This window comes from Spermophilus citellus, assembly GCF_964194105.1.
Source record: "Spermophilus citellus genome assembly, chromosome: 12".
Lineage (NCBI taxonomy): Eukaryota > Metazoa > Chordata > Mammalia > Rodentia > Sciuridae > Spermophilus > Spermophilus citellus.
In genome coordinates, this window is record NC_138198.1 from 43,318,450 (window position 1) to 43,334,820 (window position 16,371).

At 63.3% G+C, this 16,371-nt stretch overlaps 1 pseudogene across 1 annotated transcript in view; it reads left to right on the forward strand.

The window, feature by feature from the left end:
* The first annotated feature begins 1,051 nt into the window (after window positions 1-1,051).
* Window positions 1,052-16,371, forward strand: part of LOC308631622 (phosphatidylinositol 3,4,5-trisphosphate-dependent Rac exchanger 1 protein-like) — a 75,085-nt pseudogene continuing 59,765 nt past the window's right edge. The window contains exons 1-4 of the transcript XR_014024321.1: window positions 1,052-1,246; window positions 1,615-1,686; window positions 4,239-4,361; window positions 11,310-11,416. The product of XR_014024321.1 is annotated as a phosphatidylinositol 3,4,5-trisphosphate-dependent Rac exchanger 1 protein-like (transcript). The remainder of the gene's footprint in view (window positions 1,247-1,614; window positions 1,687-4,238; window positions 4,362-11,309; window positions 11,417-16,371) is intronic.

Consider the following 16,371-nt stretch of genomic DNA (forward strand, 5'->3'; position numbering starts at 1 on the left):
CCTCTGGGCCCCATGGGCTGTGACCAGCTGCCAGGCCCGCTCAGCTCACGGTGGCCTAGGGTGGCACAAGTCCTTGGGCTCCCTCTCCCCGGGTCTCCATGGGACTGTTGCCTGATTGACCCGGCCCAGGCCCAGGGCTGAGCTGGGGCGAGCAGGCGCAGGTCGCTGGTGACAGCCCTTTTCTCCTTTGGGGCCACCTCGCCCCCTCCCTCCCCACCTTCAGCCCCTCCCCGCTGGCTCTGTCCCACACCCCCCCAGGGCCAGGCCACGGTCACCTCTCAATGGCACACGGCACCCCTCTGCCTGGTTCCCTGCTCTGCATCACCCCTGAGATCCCGTTCCCCCAGGAATGGGACTGCTCTCCCCCACACCCCGAGCTGGAGGCTCAGCTATAAGGTATCCAGATGGCAGCCGGGTGCTGTGGCGCACACCTGGGGTCCCAGAGACTCAGGAGCCCGAGGCAGGAGGATCGCAGGTTTGAGGCCAGCCTCGGCAACGCAGTGAGACCCCTCAGCAACCCCGTGATACCCTGTCTCAAAGCGAAAACCAGAAAGGGCTCGGGGGGTGGGCTTGCTCCCCAGGAAAAGCAAAACAGAATAGAGCAACCAGAACACCAGTGGCCCTGAGCCTCTGCCTCCCGACTGCTCCCTCTAGGAGCGGACAGGTGGCAGCTCCCTCAGGTGGGCTTGTGCCTGCTTGTCCCCCGTCCCTCCTTTTAATCATCAGACATTGCGCCTCACGGAGGAGGGAGGCGATTTCTCTGTGCTGAGCCCCAGAACAGTGCTGCAGAAGGACCGTGGTCCACCCACACGGGAGGACAAGGGGCCCTGTCTGAGGACGGAGGGTGCTCCAGCGAGGGGTGGTGCTCCAGGCAAGGGGTGGGTGTGCCTGCCCGTCGCCGTCCTGTGCACCCTGCTCTCTCTCCTGGGGGTAGAAGGAGCAGATGCGAGAGTTGCTGTGTGTACACCCTGTGCACCAGGCCCATCCTGCATGCACCTGGCCCGCCCCGTGTGTACCTGGCACATCCCCACATGCACCCAGCCCACCCCCCATGTGCACCCGGCCCACCCTATATGCACCTGTATACGTGGGGTTCGCAGACTCTGGAGGCCCTGAGAAGACCCTGGCCGAGATTCGCATGGGGGTGGCAGGAGCAGGATGCGGGAGTGGGACGTGGGGGCAGCAGGCAGGTGGCGGCGGTGGTGGTGGGGACGCAGGGGCGGTGGCGGAGGACGCTTGGGTGGCGGTGGGGACATGGGGTGGGCCGGCTGGGAAAGAGCCTTTTCCTGTTTTTGGGTTTGTACTCCTGACTTCTGAGCGAATGTGTTAAAGTTTGAGGGTTAAGTTGCTTAGGAAAAAAAGGATGAGACATTAGGAGAGGTGAATTGTCGCCCGCCAGGGACTGACTGTGGGTGGCAGTGAGGGGGAAGCTGGCCCGTGTCATTCTCTTGGGTCTCTTCAGGCCCCCACGGAGGGTGCAGCTGGTGCAGGGTGGGGGGGCGTCCCTGGCTCGGGTGTCAGCAGAGTCAGTTTCCCTGTCCCTGGACCATTGCCTCGTGGGCCCTGGGGGGTCAGCCTGTCCCTCCCGGGCGCTGACTGTCGTTGTCTCCACAGGCCTTCCTGCACCGCATCCGGCAGAACGCGGCGGACTCCGTGGAGAAGGGGCTCACGGACGAGAACGTCAAGGTGGGACGCAGAGCTGCCCCCCCCCCCATGGAGGGTCTGCTGCTGGCCATGCTGGGAGGGCAGGTCACCTGCTGGCCCTGGCTTGGTGCTCCCCACCCTTCTCCCATGTCCCTGGAGGACTCCCGGGGCTGTGAGCGGCTGGCTCGGTCCTGCTCCAGTGCGGGACCCTCCCTGGCCCCGCGGCCCCTGTCTCCCAGCTGCCTGGGTCTGGCGCCGGCTCCGACCAGCAGAAAGTCCTTTCCCAAGGGCCCTGGGAGCCCGGCTCCTGCAGCTGCCTCCCGCCCGGGCTGGGCAGCGGGGTCAGGGGCCGGGGAGTGGTCAGGCAGCTCTGTCTTGGCAGAGGCTCAGGAGGCCGAGGAGGAGATCAATGGCCTTCTGTGTGGCACGGGGCCTCCCGCGGGCCTGGCTCTGATGTGACCTTGCTCTCTGGGAAGCCGCTAAGCAGTCCCTGGGACTGTAAGGCCCTGGTCTGAGGGGACCGTGGGCATCTGAGGTCCCAGCCACGTGGCCAAGGAAGATGCCCGCCCCCTCCAGGTGTCCCTGCTCGACTGGACGGGGACCTCGATGGCTCTGAGATCACATTGTGCCTAGGAGAGCTGAGGCTCACGGTGGCCCGGGGACGGCTGGGGGGAGTGTTGGGGTCCCTCTCCAGGTCCCCTCCTTAGCCTGCTCCCTCGGCACACTGCTGAGCACGGCGGGGGTTGGGTCTGTCTGTGGCATGCTGTGGTAACTTCACGTCCCGTCTCCGAGTGTTAAGACCCTGCTCTCCGTGAGGGCGAACCGCCCTGCAGTGAAGGCCCAGGGACATGTGCCACCGGCCCAGGCGAAGGCAGGAGCATCCTTGTCCCTCTACACAGTCCTCCCTCTCAGAGTGCACACTGGCTCCTGATGCCATCGGTTGGCATTGCCTGTCCTTTCGGGTCCGGGTCTTGCCTTCACGTCGCCTGGGAGCTGCCCTTGGTCTGTGTGGGGCCCGTGATTTTTCATGGCTCTGTAATACTTCACACAGCCCTCCTCCAGGTTGGGTGTGCGCACTGTTGCAGTTGCTGGCTGTCGTGACTGTGCAGGCGGCTTTCGGGTGGACGTTTCTCATTTCCTTTGGGTTCACACTCCAGCCCTTCCTTACAGTCACCGAGGGCCTTAGGAGTGGGGTCAGCCCGTGAGCGGACGTGCTGGAGGGACCCGGCACTGCGGGCTGGGGCTGCCACAGCCACTTCCCATGACGGGCGCCCTGGGCACCCCCACCATGGGGGTGGGACTCCTCTGCTCCCTGCAGTATCCTCTGGGTCTCTGAGCCCGGCACACAGTAGGTGCTCAGAAAATGCCAGAGGGAACAAGACTGCTGCCTGTGCTCATTTCCACGCTGGGGTTTGAGCGGAGGGAGCACCTTGCTTGCTCAGCACTTAGACTGACAAAGACACTTGTGCAATAAACAGAAGGAAAATGGAATTTGTGAAGTTTAGATCAGAAAGATCTTTCCTGGTCCTTTCCGGAGACCTCTACAGTTGCCAGTTTATATCACCACCTAAAAAGTCTCTGTTCCCACCAGCATAGATAGGAGGGGCCATTTTTGGTGCTGTTTTACACAAACAGGCCCCTAATGGAACCTGTTCGGCACCTAGATTCCCCTCCCTGCCACACACTTAAAATCTATATGAGGATACGATGGGATTCTGTGTGTATATGTATCCACAGGTTCTTTTTTCAGGTGCATAGTATTCCTGCCTGTGGAATGTATCTTACTATAATGTGATTAACTGGTTCCTATAGGTGGACATTTGTTCCCAATTTTTTTGTTAATGCCAGTGAGGCTGCAGCACAGTCATTTGGCTGAGCCCCCAGACTCCCATCTGGGCACTGTGGACACTGGTGCCTGAACGTCTCTGTTCTGTGCCCCACAGTGGCATGCCTGGTCTGTGACTGCAAACACCAGTAGCACTCTCCTCTTTGTCCCACAGTTTGTGACAGCCCAAAACGTCCCCAGACGTGCCAGATGTCTGTCTCCGGGGGGCAAAAGTCCTCTAGCTGGAAATGACTGAGAGGCCACATTTTACAGTGTGGAATTACTGGGTCAGGTTGCATTTCACCCTCTGGGTGGAGGTGAGGGAGCAGGTGGCCCCATGTGGGGTGTCTGCATGGCAGGTTCCAGACCCCCAGACCGCGTTTCCTCCCTGTGTTGGTGTGGACGCGTGCCGCTCAGTCCTGGGGCTGGCGCGCACTGGCATGTGGGTGTGACGGGCCAGCGTGGCACCCTTGCCCCTGGGGCTTGCTGGCCCATGGCACTGGGGTGCTGGTCCCTCACCCGCAGGCTGGGGGTGAGCTGGCTGACATGACGTGACCGTGACGTGACCGTGATGACCATGACGACCTTAGCTCTGGGCCGGTCTCTGCCCATGCACACAGGCTGCCTGCTCGCGCCCACCTTCTCGGGGTGGCCGGGCCAGCGGGAGAGCTCCCGTCTCCCTGCAGGCTCTGGTGCCCGGAGCGCTGTCTCCTTGGGCGCGTGGCTTTCCCTGGGCCCTGCTGACGCGGGGGCCTCTGCTTGCTCGCAGATCCTCTTCTCCAACATCGAGGACATCCTGGAGGTGCACAAGGACTTCCTGGCCGCCCTGGAGTGCTGCCTGCACCCGGAGCCGCAGTCTCAGCATGAGCTGGGCAACGTGTTCCTCAGATTCGTGAGTACCTGCCCAGTGCGGACCCTGCCCAGCACCCTGGCCGGTGCCCCTGCAGGCCCATCTGGGAGGCGGGCCCTGGTGGGCTGCTCCTCCCAGGCACAGTGGGCAGCGGGTGGCCCCTCTCCACTTCCTGAGGGATGTGGCCTCTTGCTGAGTGGCTGTGCCCTGAGGTCCCATAGCCAGCTGGCTGAGAGCCCCTCTGCCACAGAGTGGCCAACAGAGGCAGCCAGCGGCCGAGAGCACAGATTGGCCCAGACACACTGGGTTTGAACCAGGCTTGGCCACCCACTGGCCACAAGGGCACCAGGTGCCTAGTGCTGCTTGGGCCGCAGGTCAGAGAGGCTGGGCTGTCCTCCTGGGCACTGTGGGGCTGGGCAGCCGCAGGCTCAGCTCTCCATACCTCCTGTTCTGTGTGCTGTGGGGCATGGCGTGCAGGGCTGGGTCACCTTCTGGGGAAAGCATGAGGGTTCGTCCCTCTGGGGCCAGCAGCCGAGGCTCTGACCAGCCAGGGACCGTGGTGTCACCGCACCCTGAGGCCTTTGTCTCCCACTGTCCAGCACAGGGAGTGAGGGTCCTGCTGCCCAGGCTGGGGGGGCAGGGAGGAGTCACTTGAGGTGAAGCCCTGGGAGCTGGCCAGCCCTGAGCCCGTGTCCCGTGAGTGGCAGCTGGGGGAGGGCATTGGAGGAGGTGGCATTGGGCTTGGCCGTGACATGGTGGCCCGGCTGAGAGCGGAGTAGCTGACTTTAGCAGGAATGGGGGCGGCTCCGCAGGTGCGTGCGGGGCTCGTCTCCTGCCCACACTGAGGGCTCACAGGGACCCTCAGGTCCCTGCTGGGGCGCTCAGCTGTCCTCCCCGTCACTCCCTGGGATTCCTGGGGAGGGAGGAGGGGGTGCACGTGGCACCCTGCCCGCCCTGCCCAGACCCCTGTGGAGACATGTGAGACCGGTGCTGCCAGGGCCTGCTCGCCAGCCGTGGTGGTGTGCGCACCCTCCCGGCACCCAGCACGCAGTGCGCGGGGCTGTGGCGTCCAGCTGAGTCCTGCCGCCTGGCCGCAGCCCGGCCCTGCTGCTCCCTGCTCTGTGGCCCTCGAGACTTCCCCTCTCACTGCCTGTGTCCCCCTCTGTCCCCCGGGACGGTGACACCGCCGTGCAGGTGGTCGAGAGAGGTGGCCCAGGCAGTGTGTCCTCACCCATGTCAGGCTCTGGGCGTCACCGTGTCCCTGTGATCCTGGGCTCTCTGCTCCCTGGAGCCTCTCCTGAGCTTCTCTGGGCGCAGCTGCAGAGTCCCCAGGCCGCGGGCTGCTGGGCCACACCCGGGCGCTCGGGGATTTCACAGGAGTCCCCAACCTCAGTGGCCCGTCCTTCCGCCTGACAAAGCTGCTGTGAGCCCCAGACAGGAGGACAGGTGCCCGGGGCTGGGACAGACACCCTGAGATAGGACGGATGCCCCGCGCTAGGACGGACGCTCAGGGCCAAGACAGGGTCCCTCGGCGCCCCCGGCCTCCTTGCCCCTCTCCTAGATGGAGTCCCCTCACCGCTCAGGGCCCTCCCTGACCGGCCACACTGGCTCCTCCTCGCTGTTCTGGAACACTCCAGCCCCTTCCCACGGGTCTCAGGGTGTGAGTGCCCTCGGGCCCCTTCTCTGCCAGCCCTTCCCGCTGCCCTTACGGTGGGACTCCCACCCGAGGAAGCAGGAGCCACAGGTCCCAGTGACGTGGCCGCGTCTGCCCTCCCCGAGCCCCGGGGTGTTCTTTGGGGATGAGGCAGGTAAGACTTAAAGGGGAGGTGAGCACCGTCCCTGGGAACGGGAAGTGGGTGGCTCTTGCTGTGACACCTGCGGGATCGGAGCCCAGCACCACATCTGCGGGGCCTGCCCACGCCCTCAGCCGGAGGCCTGCGCCCTGCGTCCTCAGGTGGAGGCCCTGGGGACGGTGGGAACCTGCCCGTGCCCACCCAGGGCCTCCTTGACTAATTGGATCCTGGGAGGGAGCCGGCCTTCTCGGCCTGAGTCAGTGTTTTCAGTTCTAAATCATTTTCAATTTAAAACGAGGAGCCCTCGCCCCCTCTTCCCGTGCCGGGGCGGCTGGGTTGAGTCACCGTCTCAGGGTTTTGAAAGCAGCTTGTGGGCTGTTCTGGAAGCTGGAGAGTCACGTGCAGGTGGCCCGGACAGTGGCCCGGGGTGAGGCTGCTCTGGCTCCCACGGCCTCAGTGGATCCGGAGGCCCTGGGACGAGGCCTCAGGTTGTGCCCAGGTGCATCAAGGTTGTGGGCTCCCCACGTGACCGGGCGAGGGACAGGCGTCAGCCTCATGCCCATGGCTGTCTGTGGCCTGGAGGGGACTTGGCTGCCACCACCCCACTCTGGGGGGGACGTGCCTCTGCCCTCAAGGGTGAGGGCTGCCTGGAACAGCACAGCAGCCTCCACAGGGGGGCTGTGCCCCAGGCCCCCTGCCCCCTCTGCAAGGCCAGCCTCGGGGTGGGGATGGCACGGCTCGGGCTGGAACAGAGTTCCAGACGGGCTGTCCAGAGAAGAGGGGGCCGGCTCCCAGACCCGCCCGGTGCCAGCCCTGGCCAGGGGGTGGGGAGATGCCCTCACCTCCTTACCCGCCAGCCTGGCCACTAACTCCTGAGTCCATCACCGATGAGCACTGAGCAGCCCTTTCTTTGTGCTGGGTGCTGTGCTGAGTAGTTGGTACATTAGCTCATTAAAACTTCCCAACAGCCCTTAAGGGCAGGTGCTGTAACGACCTGTTTCTAGGTGAAGAAACCGAGGCCCAGGGGGAGAGGGCACAGGCCAGGTTCCAGAGCTGCGGAGCCTCAGGGCTGGGTTAGGGCTGAGGCATCCTGGCTCTGCAGTCGGTTTTCCACATCTCCTGAGACGCACAGAAGGCACCTGCCGGCCACCGGGCACCGTGCCCACTCTGGGTGTCTGACCTGGATGAGACGGACTTGTTCTTGGCTGCAGGAGGCTCACGGGCCGAGAGCTGAGGGCACATTACCAGGTCATTCAGGTGGCCATGCAGATGTGGCCAGGAGAGGCTGACCCCACCTTGAATCCGGAGGCTGGGGTCGGGCTTGCTAGACTTTGCAAACACAAACGCAGTTCCCCGAGGCCACGGAGACATTCAGGGCACCACAGAACACGCCTCCACGCGTCCACGCGTTGGCTGGTCAGTGCGTGGTGCACCTCAGTCAGTGAGCCCCTGCAGTCAGGTGCGGCTGCACGTCCTGCGCTCTGGCTGGAGGGAGGGCCTTCCTGAGGGGGGCTTGTTCCAGACTGAGAGGAGCGAGGGAGGGCAGAGGCCTGAGTGGGGGCGGGGAGGGAGGGCCTGCAGCTGGGAGCCTGAGGGCTGGAGTGGGGCGTCCTGCGGTCAGGTCCCCAGGGCTTTGTGGCCGAGGCAGGGAGCCCGGGTCTTGTCCCCATGGCAGGACTCCACTGGGCGTCTCCAGCTCAGGAGGAAGCGGCCTCCCCCTGGATGGGGCGTGGCAGGCCAAGGAGACCTGCAGAGTGACCCCGCCCCCGTGACCCTGCCCCATGACCCTGCCTCTCCTCCTGTGGGGGTCCACAGCCTGCTCCTCCCTCCTCGAGCCTCAGACTTGAGTGGCTTGGAGCAGATGGTCACCCCCTGAACACTGTGGGCAGCAGCAACCACAGCTGCCATCCTCGTGCCCTCCCTGGGGGACAGCTCCCCTCCCCTGGCTGTCCCCAACTGGAGGTGGTCCATGTCGCCTTTACACCCCAGACCCACCACCACACCTGGGCACGGAACTGTGTGTCACCTGGTGCCCACTGGGGCCCTGGGAGAGAGCGGAACAGAGTCCCAAGCAGCACTTCCAGATCTGCAGGGGCCCGGGCCAGGGGGCACCTGGTCAGGCTCCGTGGAAGGACACGGGGTGCTGGACCGGCAGGCTTTCAAGGGGCTGTCGTGGTCAGCTGCAGCCAGCTTTCCAGCTCGGGCCTGCCCTGCCCTCTCCGCGGGCTGAGGGATGGTGCCAGGCATTCGCGGCTCTCGGAGCAGCTGTGGCAGCCGTCACGATCGGGTGCTGCACACGGTCCCTCGGCTCCCTGGGCTCCAGAGTCCACCAGCAACGTTCCAGCCAGCACTGCCCACTGGGGGACATGTGAGAATAAACAGACTTGTCCCTGCTTGCTGGCCTGGCCCCATTGTGGTCAGTGGAGGTAGACGGGCAGACTGTCACTTTACTGAACTTGGATCTCGGGTCTGTGTGTTTCACTTCTCCTCTCTTTGAAGATGTACCCAAATCAGGACTGTCTTCATTTAAACCAAGTACACCAACTCGGATAGCTCTAGACAGGAACTTCTTTTGGCAAACATCAATAGAGTGTTCAAGGAGGTGTTCTGGCTTCAGGCATAGCTGCATCCAGAAGCCCACATGACATTTTCAGGACCTGCTTTCTCTCCATCCATGTGTTGGTTCCGTTCTTGGAGGAGGGCAGTGGTGATGGGCAGGTGCATGCCTCCCGTGGTGTCCAAGGTGGTCCTTGGTGGCTCTGGGCTGCCGCTTGTCACCTTAGCGGCAACAGTTCAGTCAGAGCTTCTCTTTCCAGTAGTTGCACCAGGGGCCCTGGTTCTGGCCAGGGTGTCCACTGGCCCAGCCTAGCCACATGGCCGCTGTTGCCAGGACAGGCAGCTCTGACCGGCTAGGCCTGGTCACATGCTCACCTCTCATGCCTGGAGGAGGTGGGCCAGTCTGGGCAGAAGGTGGAGCTGGTTTGGGAGCCACAGGCCTCTCTCAGTTCCTCCTTCTTTCCTGTTTTCACTCATCAAACACCGTGATGCCTGCCCTCTGCCCGGCTCATGGGTCTCCACTGCTGCTCAGCAGGGGCCACAGCAGGTGTAGGCCTGCCCCTGGGGGGCTTGCGGCCTCCAGGCCTGGGGGAGATGGACGGTGCACGGCTGAGATATCAGCCTGTGGTCCAGGCCCGCAGCCTCCATCTGCCCGCTTCTTCCCCGGCCTCCCCAGGCCTCGCGTCTGCCCAGCCACTTCCTCCGGACTCTGCCTCTCAGAAATTGCCAAGTTAGCCATCAGAATCTGCCCGCCCACTGCCCTGCCCACTGCCCCGCCCTGCCCCGCATCGGTTCACTGGGAGATGATGAATTTCCTGAAGTAACACTGGTGGTGCTGACACGCAGGATGACGCACCCCAGCCCTTTTTGCTTTTTTTTTTTTTTTGGTACCAGGGATTGAAATTGGTGGCACTCGGCCACTGAGCCACGTCCCCAGCCCTGTTTTGTGTTTTATTAGAGACAGGGTCTCACTGAGTTGCTCAGGGCCTCGCTAAATTGCTGAGGCTGGCTTTGAACTCGTGATCCTCCTGCCCCAGCCTCCTGAGCTGCTGGGATGACAGGCGCAGGCCACTGCCCCCGGCCCATTTTTTGCTTTTTTGAGTCTTGCTGAGTTGCCAAGGCTGACCTCCAACTCGGGATTCTCCTGCCTTGAGGCTCATTTGAGGCCAATGGAAGGACACAGGGATGGTCAGCTTGGGCACTGCGGGTGCTGGCCCTCTTCCTGCCCGTGTTATTGCAGGGCTTGGGGGCTGTGCAGACCGGGCGAGGCAGTGGAGGCCAGGCGAGGTGGTGGCTCTGTGGCTCTGTGGCTCGGTGGGTCTCTGCACCGCTGTGAGGGTGTGACAGAGCCTTTGGCCTCAGGTCATCGACGGTCCCTGGGTGTGCGCTGCGTGCCCGTGTCTGTGCCTGTGCATGATGGTGGTGTTGTCTGTGTGGTGTCTCACTGACGACCTGTTTGTCCATTTATGGCTGTGCTTGTGGAGTGTTCAGGGGGTCACGGGCGCTCCCTGTGGCCGGGGACCCCCTGCTCATTTTACGTGTGTTGTGCAGTCCTGCAGCGGCCGAGGGCCGGGCTCTGCTTTGTCCTCTTATGGGACACCGTGCCATGGAGGGGGAGCTGCTTTTCCTAGGGGGTGTGCGGGGGGTTCACAGTGCCCTGCCGCAGTGCCCAGTCTGGGTTTGTGGCCTGCCCACGTCCCCTGGGTGTTGGCCTCGGCTCCCGTCCCTACCTCATGCTGGGGACTGGAGCTGGAGCTGGCATGGGGGTCAGGGCAGCTGCGTCCTGGTTCTGCTGTGTCTGGAGCTTGGAGACCCCAGGGCCAGAGGCCTGCCCTTGGCTTTCCCGTGTGTCCCCGGGTCCACGTGAGGCTGTCGTGGAGGGAGGGAGAGCAGCATGGTCGACCTGAGAGCCTGGGGGTGCCCGTGGCCATGTCACCCAGGATGCCTCTGTGCGGGTGCTGTGCGGGGCTCTGCGTGTGGGTTTTGAAGCCCACCCTCCTGTTTGGTGTCCTGGTGCCCGGTCCTCCCCGGGGAGGATGCCTGGGGCCTGTCTGGAACCTGGACGGGCTGTAGATGCCTCCTCCTCCCTGAGCGTCTTGAGGTCTCTCACCCACCCCAGCCCCGGGCTCTGCCTCAGGACATCCTGCTTTGGGGCCTGGCAGGTCCCAGAGCCTTGGGGACTGGAGAGTTCAGTGGAGGGCTTCCTGCTTACAGAGGCCTCTTCCCCTCCCAGTTCTGGAAACCAGACGCAGGGGCACAGACCTGGTGACCAGGGGCCCTCTGTGCTGGACAGAATCCAGGGGGGCCCAGGGGCGTCTGGAGATCACCAAGCTCCCCCAGAGTGATGCCTCCCTGCCCTGGTCAGTGCCCCTTCCTGTTGGGGAGACTGAGGCGCAGGGCCAGGTGGCCAGCCCGAGTTCACCCCCGGGGCCAGGCCCGCGCTCTGTCTGTTCCCGACCCCGGGGCTGAGCCTTCCGGAGGGACTGCTGGGTGCAGGACTGGGGCTGGCGGGAGCCGCATCCCCTGGGGTCCCGCGTGGCTCTCGTCCCCGCAGTGCTGACCTGTAGGCTCCTGGCCAGCGAGGCACACCCGGGCGCCTCCCTCCTGGCCTGTGCCCTCAGGCCGTGTCCTTGCCTTGCAGAAGGACAAGTTCTGCGTCTACGAGGAGTACTGCAGCAACCACGAGAGAAGGCCCTGCGGCCGCTGGTGGAGCTCAACAAGGCCCCCGCCGCCCGCGCCTTCCTCCTGGTGAGTGTGCCCCGTGCTGTCCCCGGCGCCGTCCCCGGTCCCCGGCGGGGCTCCTGGGTGGGGCGGGCATGGGAGGCTCTTCTCATGGCCAGTGGGAGGCCTTGTCCATCCCAGAGGTTGCATCGAGACCTGGCTCATGCCCAGTGGCCGTGAATACTGAGGTGCCGTAAACAGCATGGAAGGGGAGAGCCTGACCACGTTCCAGTAAAACTTCATTTGCAAAATCAGGCCGCAGGCGGTCAGCTCTGCTAGTTCCCAATAAAAACGGCGGCAGTCATAGTTAATAATGGTAATGATGTCGTAGAATAATATTACTAGTATCCTTGGTATCATTAGGGTTAATTGCTTATAATTGAAAGAAAATTTAAATAAAATTGGCTAAGCAAAGTGACAAGAAAAATAACGAGTTCACCTGTGCGGTTTTCTAAGAAGGTCAAGACCTGAGGGGCTTCAGGTACAGCTGAGCCCAGGTGCTCAGATCTCATCGCCAGGATGTGCTCAAGACACAGACTCCACTCTTCTCTGCGTTGTCTTCATGGGGACTTCTGTGACCCCACAATACTAAGGGACTTTCTAAAGTTCATACTTGAAAGGTGACTTAGCTCATCAGAGGTCCAGTCCAGGTCTTTCGCCTCTAAGTCCTCTCTCCCTTCAGTGATGCCCTCCTGTGCTGTTTATTTCATTTTATTTTTCAGTTGTCAATGGACCTTTATTTTATTCATATTTTTTGGTGCTGAGAATCGAACCCAGGGCCTCACACCTGCCAGGCAAGCGCTCTGCCCCTGAGCCCCACCCAGCCCCCGAGCTGGTTTTGATCAGCTGCAGCGAGTTCAGACCTGGAGCGTTGTGGGGACTGTGCACCGGGCCCCCAGGCAGCGGGCCGCGTCATCACAGAGTCCCCGGGTGCAGCCTCCCTAGAGCATCTCCAGGATTCTGGTTCAGAACATTCGCCCCTGGGGCGAGAGGTCTGGCCTGGCCTGGGCCCGGACAGTGTCTGGGGGACAGGTGGTGGCTGTTTCCTTCTGTCCCAGGCACGTGGCCTGCGTGAGCTGACGTGTCCCCCTCCTGCCCTGTGCCCGCCACAGCCCATGTGTGCACTTGTGTTCATAAAACACTCGGTGCTGACTGCAGAGCTGGGCCCTCCCTGCAGCACAGGACGCAGGGGCCACCTTTCTGCCCCACCTGTCCACTTGGGGCAGCACCGCCTTGCCCCGCCCCACTGCCCAGGCCAGGAGCTCCCGGCTCAGCCTCCTGCCCCCGAGCACTCCCCCGGCCACTTGGGGCCTGCGAGGCAGGAGGGTGCCAGGAGGCCAGGCTGAGGAAGGAGCCCCCCTCGGTCCCTGCTGTCCCTTGGTCCCTGCTCTCTCTCGGTCCCTGGTGGGCCAGATGCTCTTTCCAACGGCAGCTGGGCCAGGCCTGCAGGCAGGGGAGGATGCGTGGTGCCAGCGCCGTGCCATCTGTCTCTTCCTCGCCCGTCTCCAGCTCTTGGCCACCTGCAGAAGAGCTTTCATGCGCCTGTCGTCAGGTGTCAAAGCCTCAGGGACGACAGAATCTGGCTCTCTGCTCAGGATGTGCGGGCACCCACTGAGTGGCAGGCAGGGACGTCAGTGTCCTCTGCATTAGTTTTCTTGTCCATTAACTGGTGACAGTTTGTTCATTCATCAGCTTCTTACTGGGCACCTGTGATATGCCAGGGGTCATTCTAAGTCCTGTGACTGCCACAGTGAACAGGGCCAGGCAAGGGCCACCTACCGGGGGGTGCAGGTGATAGGTCACGGGGTACAAAGTTCTCAGGAGGGCGTGAAGCAGGCGGGGGTGGCGGGGTGTCTTGAGGGAGTTGGGACATGCTGCTGTCTAGGTCGTTCTTTGGAGAAACTGTCTCAGCTCATGTTTAAGCAGAGATGTGGGTTAAGGAGGCGGGCAGGGTGACCTGGAGGCGGGCGTTCCAGGTGGACCAGCTGCAGGTGCCAAGGACCTGAGGTGGGCGTGTGCTCGAGGAACAGCAGCAAGGCCCGGGCAGTGGAGCCAAGAGCCAGAGGAGACAGAGAGGGAAAACCAGCAACGGCAGCCACGTGGTCCTTGGAGAGCCTGAGAGTTTTGAAAACTTCGTCTTCTCTGTGTGTGTGTGTGTGTGTGTGTGTGTGTGTAGATGCTGATGGGCCTTTATTTTATTCACTTATCTATATTCTGGGTTGAGAGTCGAACCCAGGGCCTCACATGTTAGACAGTGCCCTGTCCCTAGCCCCAGCCCAGCCCCGAGAAACCTTTTTACTGAGCTGCTTCCAGCACGTGAGTGTCCTTGCAGGGGTGGACACCACACCTGTCTGCCACCACGGGCCACCACGGAGCCCACGGTCGGGACATTCCTTCAGCAGAGGTTCCTCAGGCTCCTCTCAGTCTGCCCTCTGGGCCCCAGGGTGACCTGGCTGTCCCTCTCAGCCAAGGTCGGTTTTTCCCTGAGGACTCTCCCGAATCGGCTTGGGCTCTGGCTGTTTCGTCAACTCCCGCCCGTGAGCTGCGGCCGCGGGATAGCATGGGGCCTTCTCGGGGCTTTTTCTCTGTGCTCTCCTCCTCCCTGTAAGGACAGAGTCATGGATTCAGGGTCCCCTCAGTCCCTGTGATAGTAATCACATCTGTCAAGATCCTATTTACCAAATCAGGCCCCATCCTAAGGTTCTGGGGGGACATGGCATTTTGGGGATCACCACTCAAAACCACTGAGGGCTGCTGGAGCCGGAGGCAGTGGCTGAGAACAGGGCCGTGGGGACAGCAGTTGGGTCCCCACAGTGTGAAGGCCTGTGCTGGCTCTGGGGCCTGGAGGAGGCGGCTAGGTGGGCTGCGGGGCGGGGCCGGCCCTGCCCAGGGGGTGCACACTCCACTGTGGGTGGGTCAGGTTCAGGTGCTGTGACAGGCCAGGTGAGGCGGCCATGCCTCTGACCCCAGCAACTTAGGCGGAGGCAGGAGGGAGAGTTTGAGGCCAGCCTCAGCAACTTAGCGAGACCCTGTCTCAAAGTGCAAAAGGGGGCCGGGGGGTAGCCCAGTGACAAAGCGCCCCTGGGTCCAGTGCCAGTGCCAAAAAAAGGAAAAGAAAAGGGCTGTGGCTGTCCTGTGGCTGTCCCGTGGCTGTCCAGGCAGGGCGTCGGGCCGGCGGCCAGAGCCAGAGGTGGAGTGGAAGCCAGTCCGAGTGTGCGGTGTGCAGTGGCATTCGAGGCCGGGTCGGGTGGTGTGTGGAGGGGAGGGAGGGGCCGGGGTGGCCTCGAAGTAGCCCCCTCACCTGGACCTCTCTGGGACCTCAGGGGAGCCAGGTCATTCTGGAGAGTGGGGGTGGCACTGTGTGTGCCAGGCTCCTCTCCCTTTTAAATGAAGGAGGGCATGCAGCTGTGGCCGGATGGTCCTGTGAGGACGCCTTGGTCCTGGACGGAGACCGGCCTTCTGCAGCCAGCCCTGGTCTGTTGGAAAGAGCCCCTGCCCGGGCTCCCTGCCCCCTGCCTGGAACTGACGTCACCAGGGCAGCTGGTGGCCAGCGCTGGCTCAGAGGACAAAGGCCTGAGTGTGGGCAGCGTGGGCCTGGCACCTCCCCACCGCAGCCCGGGTCCCCGTCTGTGCTGGGGCAGACACGGTGGCGGGAGCAGAGCGGCTCAGCCACCAGGGACCTGGGTGGCAGAGCCGCCCCTCCAAGGAGGAGACACCGTGGGTGCTGCAGGGAGGTGGGGCAGCGCGGGTGCCTGGGCCCCGTGTCTGTGCCAGGCTTCCCCAGGATGATGGGGGACCCCATCCCAGGATCTGTCCTCTGCCAGTCTGTGGGGAGGTGCGGAAGAGGAGGGCTGAGCCGCTCGGGGAGGAGTGCTGGCAGCCTGTCCGCGTGTGTCCACTGTGCATGGCGTGAGCCTTGGGGACCCGAGACCGTCCACTGTAGACATTAATAACTCAGGCTCCCACCACCCAAAAAATGGCCTGAGGTTGGAGCCCCCTCCCCACCAGGAGAGGACAGTCCCTAGAGGGTGATGATGGCCGGGTGGAATGGTGGCCTACAGGGGGACCCAGGAGGAGAGGGTCCTGGCCTGGGAGTCCAGGTGGGGGCTGGGAAGCAGCATCGAGGTTCCAAGCCCAGGGCCCTCGTCGGCTGCCTGCTCCGTGCCACCTCTGTGGCCCGCTGGTTCTGGGGTGACTGATGGGTGACCTGTATGACAGGCTGAACCTCCCAAACTCCAGAGCTCCGAGCTGCGACCCGGGAAGAGCAAGTCTCAGTGTGCAGGGGCTCAGTGGGCAGGGCCGGAGCCCTGGGCTCCCGGGAGGCCCTGCCCTGGCCAGCAGTGCCCACGTCCCTAGCTGTGGGGAGGGGATCCTGGCGCACGCAGCCTCTGCTCTTCCTCTGCTGCCCAGGGTGTGCTTCTGGGGCTCCCCGCGTGGGCCTGTGGGGTGCACTCCTGGGGTCACCACGTGGCCCTGTGGGGTGCGCTTCTGGGGTCACCACGTGGCTGTGTGGGGTGTGCTTCTGGACCGTGTGAATCCCTGGTGGCCCGACGTCCACAGAGAGGCAAGTGTCCCTACCTTCCAGCTGGGGGCCAGCCAGGGCGCCTCTCAGTTCTTGCTCTTTGGAACGAGGCCATTTGGCCGGTCTGGGCCCCTGTCCCCTGTCCACTGTCCCCTGCTACGTGTGTGGTGAAGTCTCCCTTCACCAGGACTCAGCTGGCTTCTCTGCAGAGGGCCAGTAGTGATGTCTCGGGTCTCCCAATGGTTTGGTCTCTTCTGCAGCCGCTGGCCTCTGCCTCCACGTTTGGAAGCGGCCAGAGGAGGGCGTCAGTGGATGTGTCTACGAGACTTCCAGCCAGGGGCAGCAGGACGGGGCCCACGGTCCACCACCCCCGTGTGGCCTCACCTCTCCTGGGGTCATGAATTTTCTTTCTCGGCGCTGCTTTGCGATTCCTTGGGGACGTGAGGGCACCCGGTCCTGT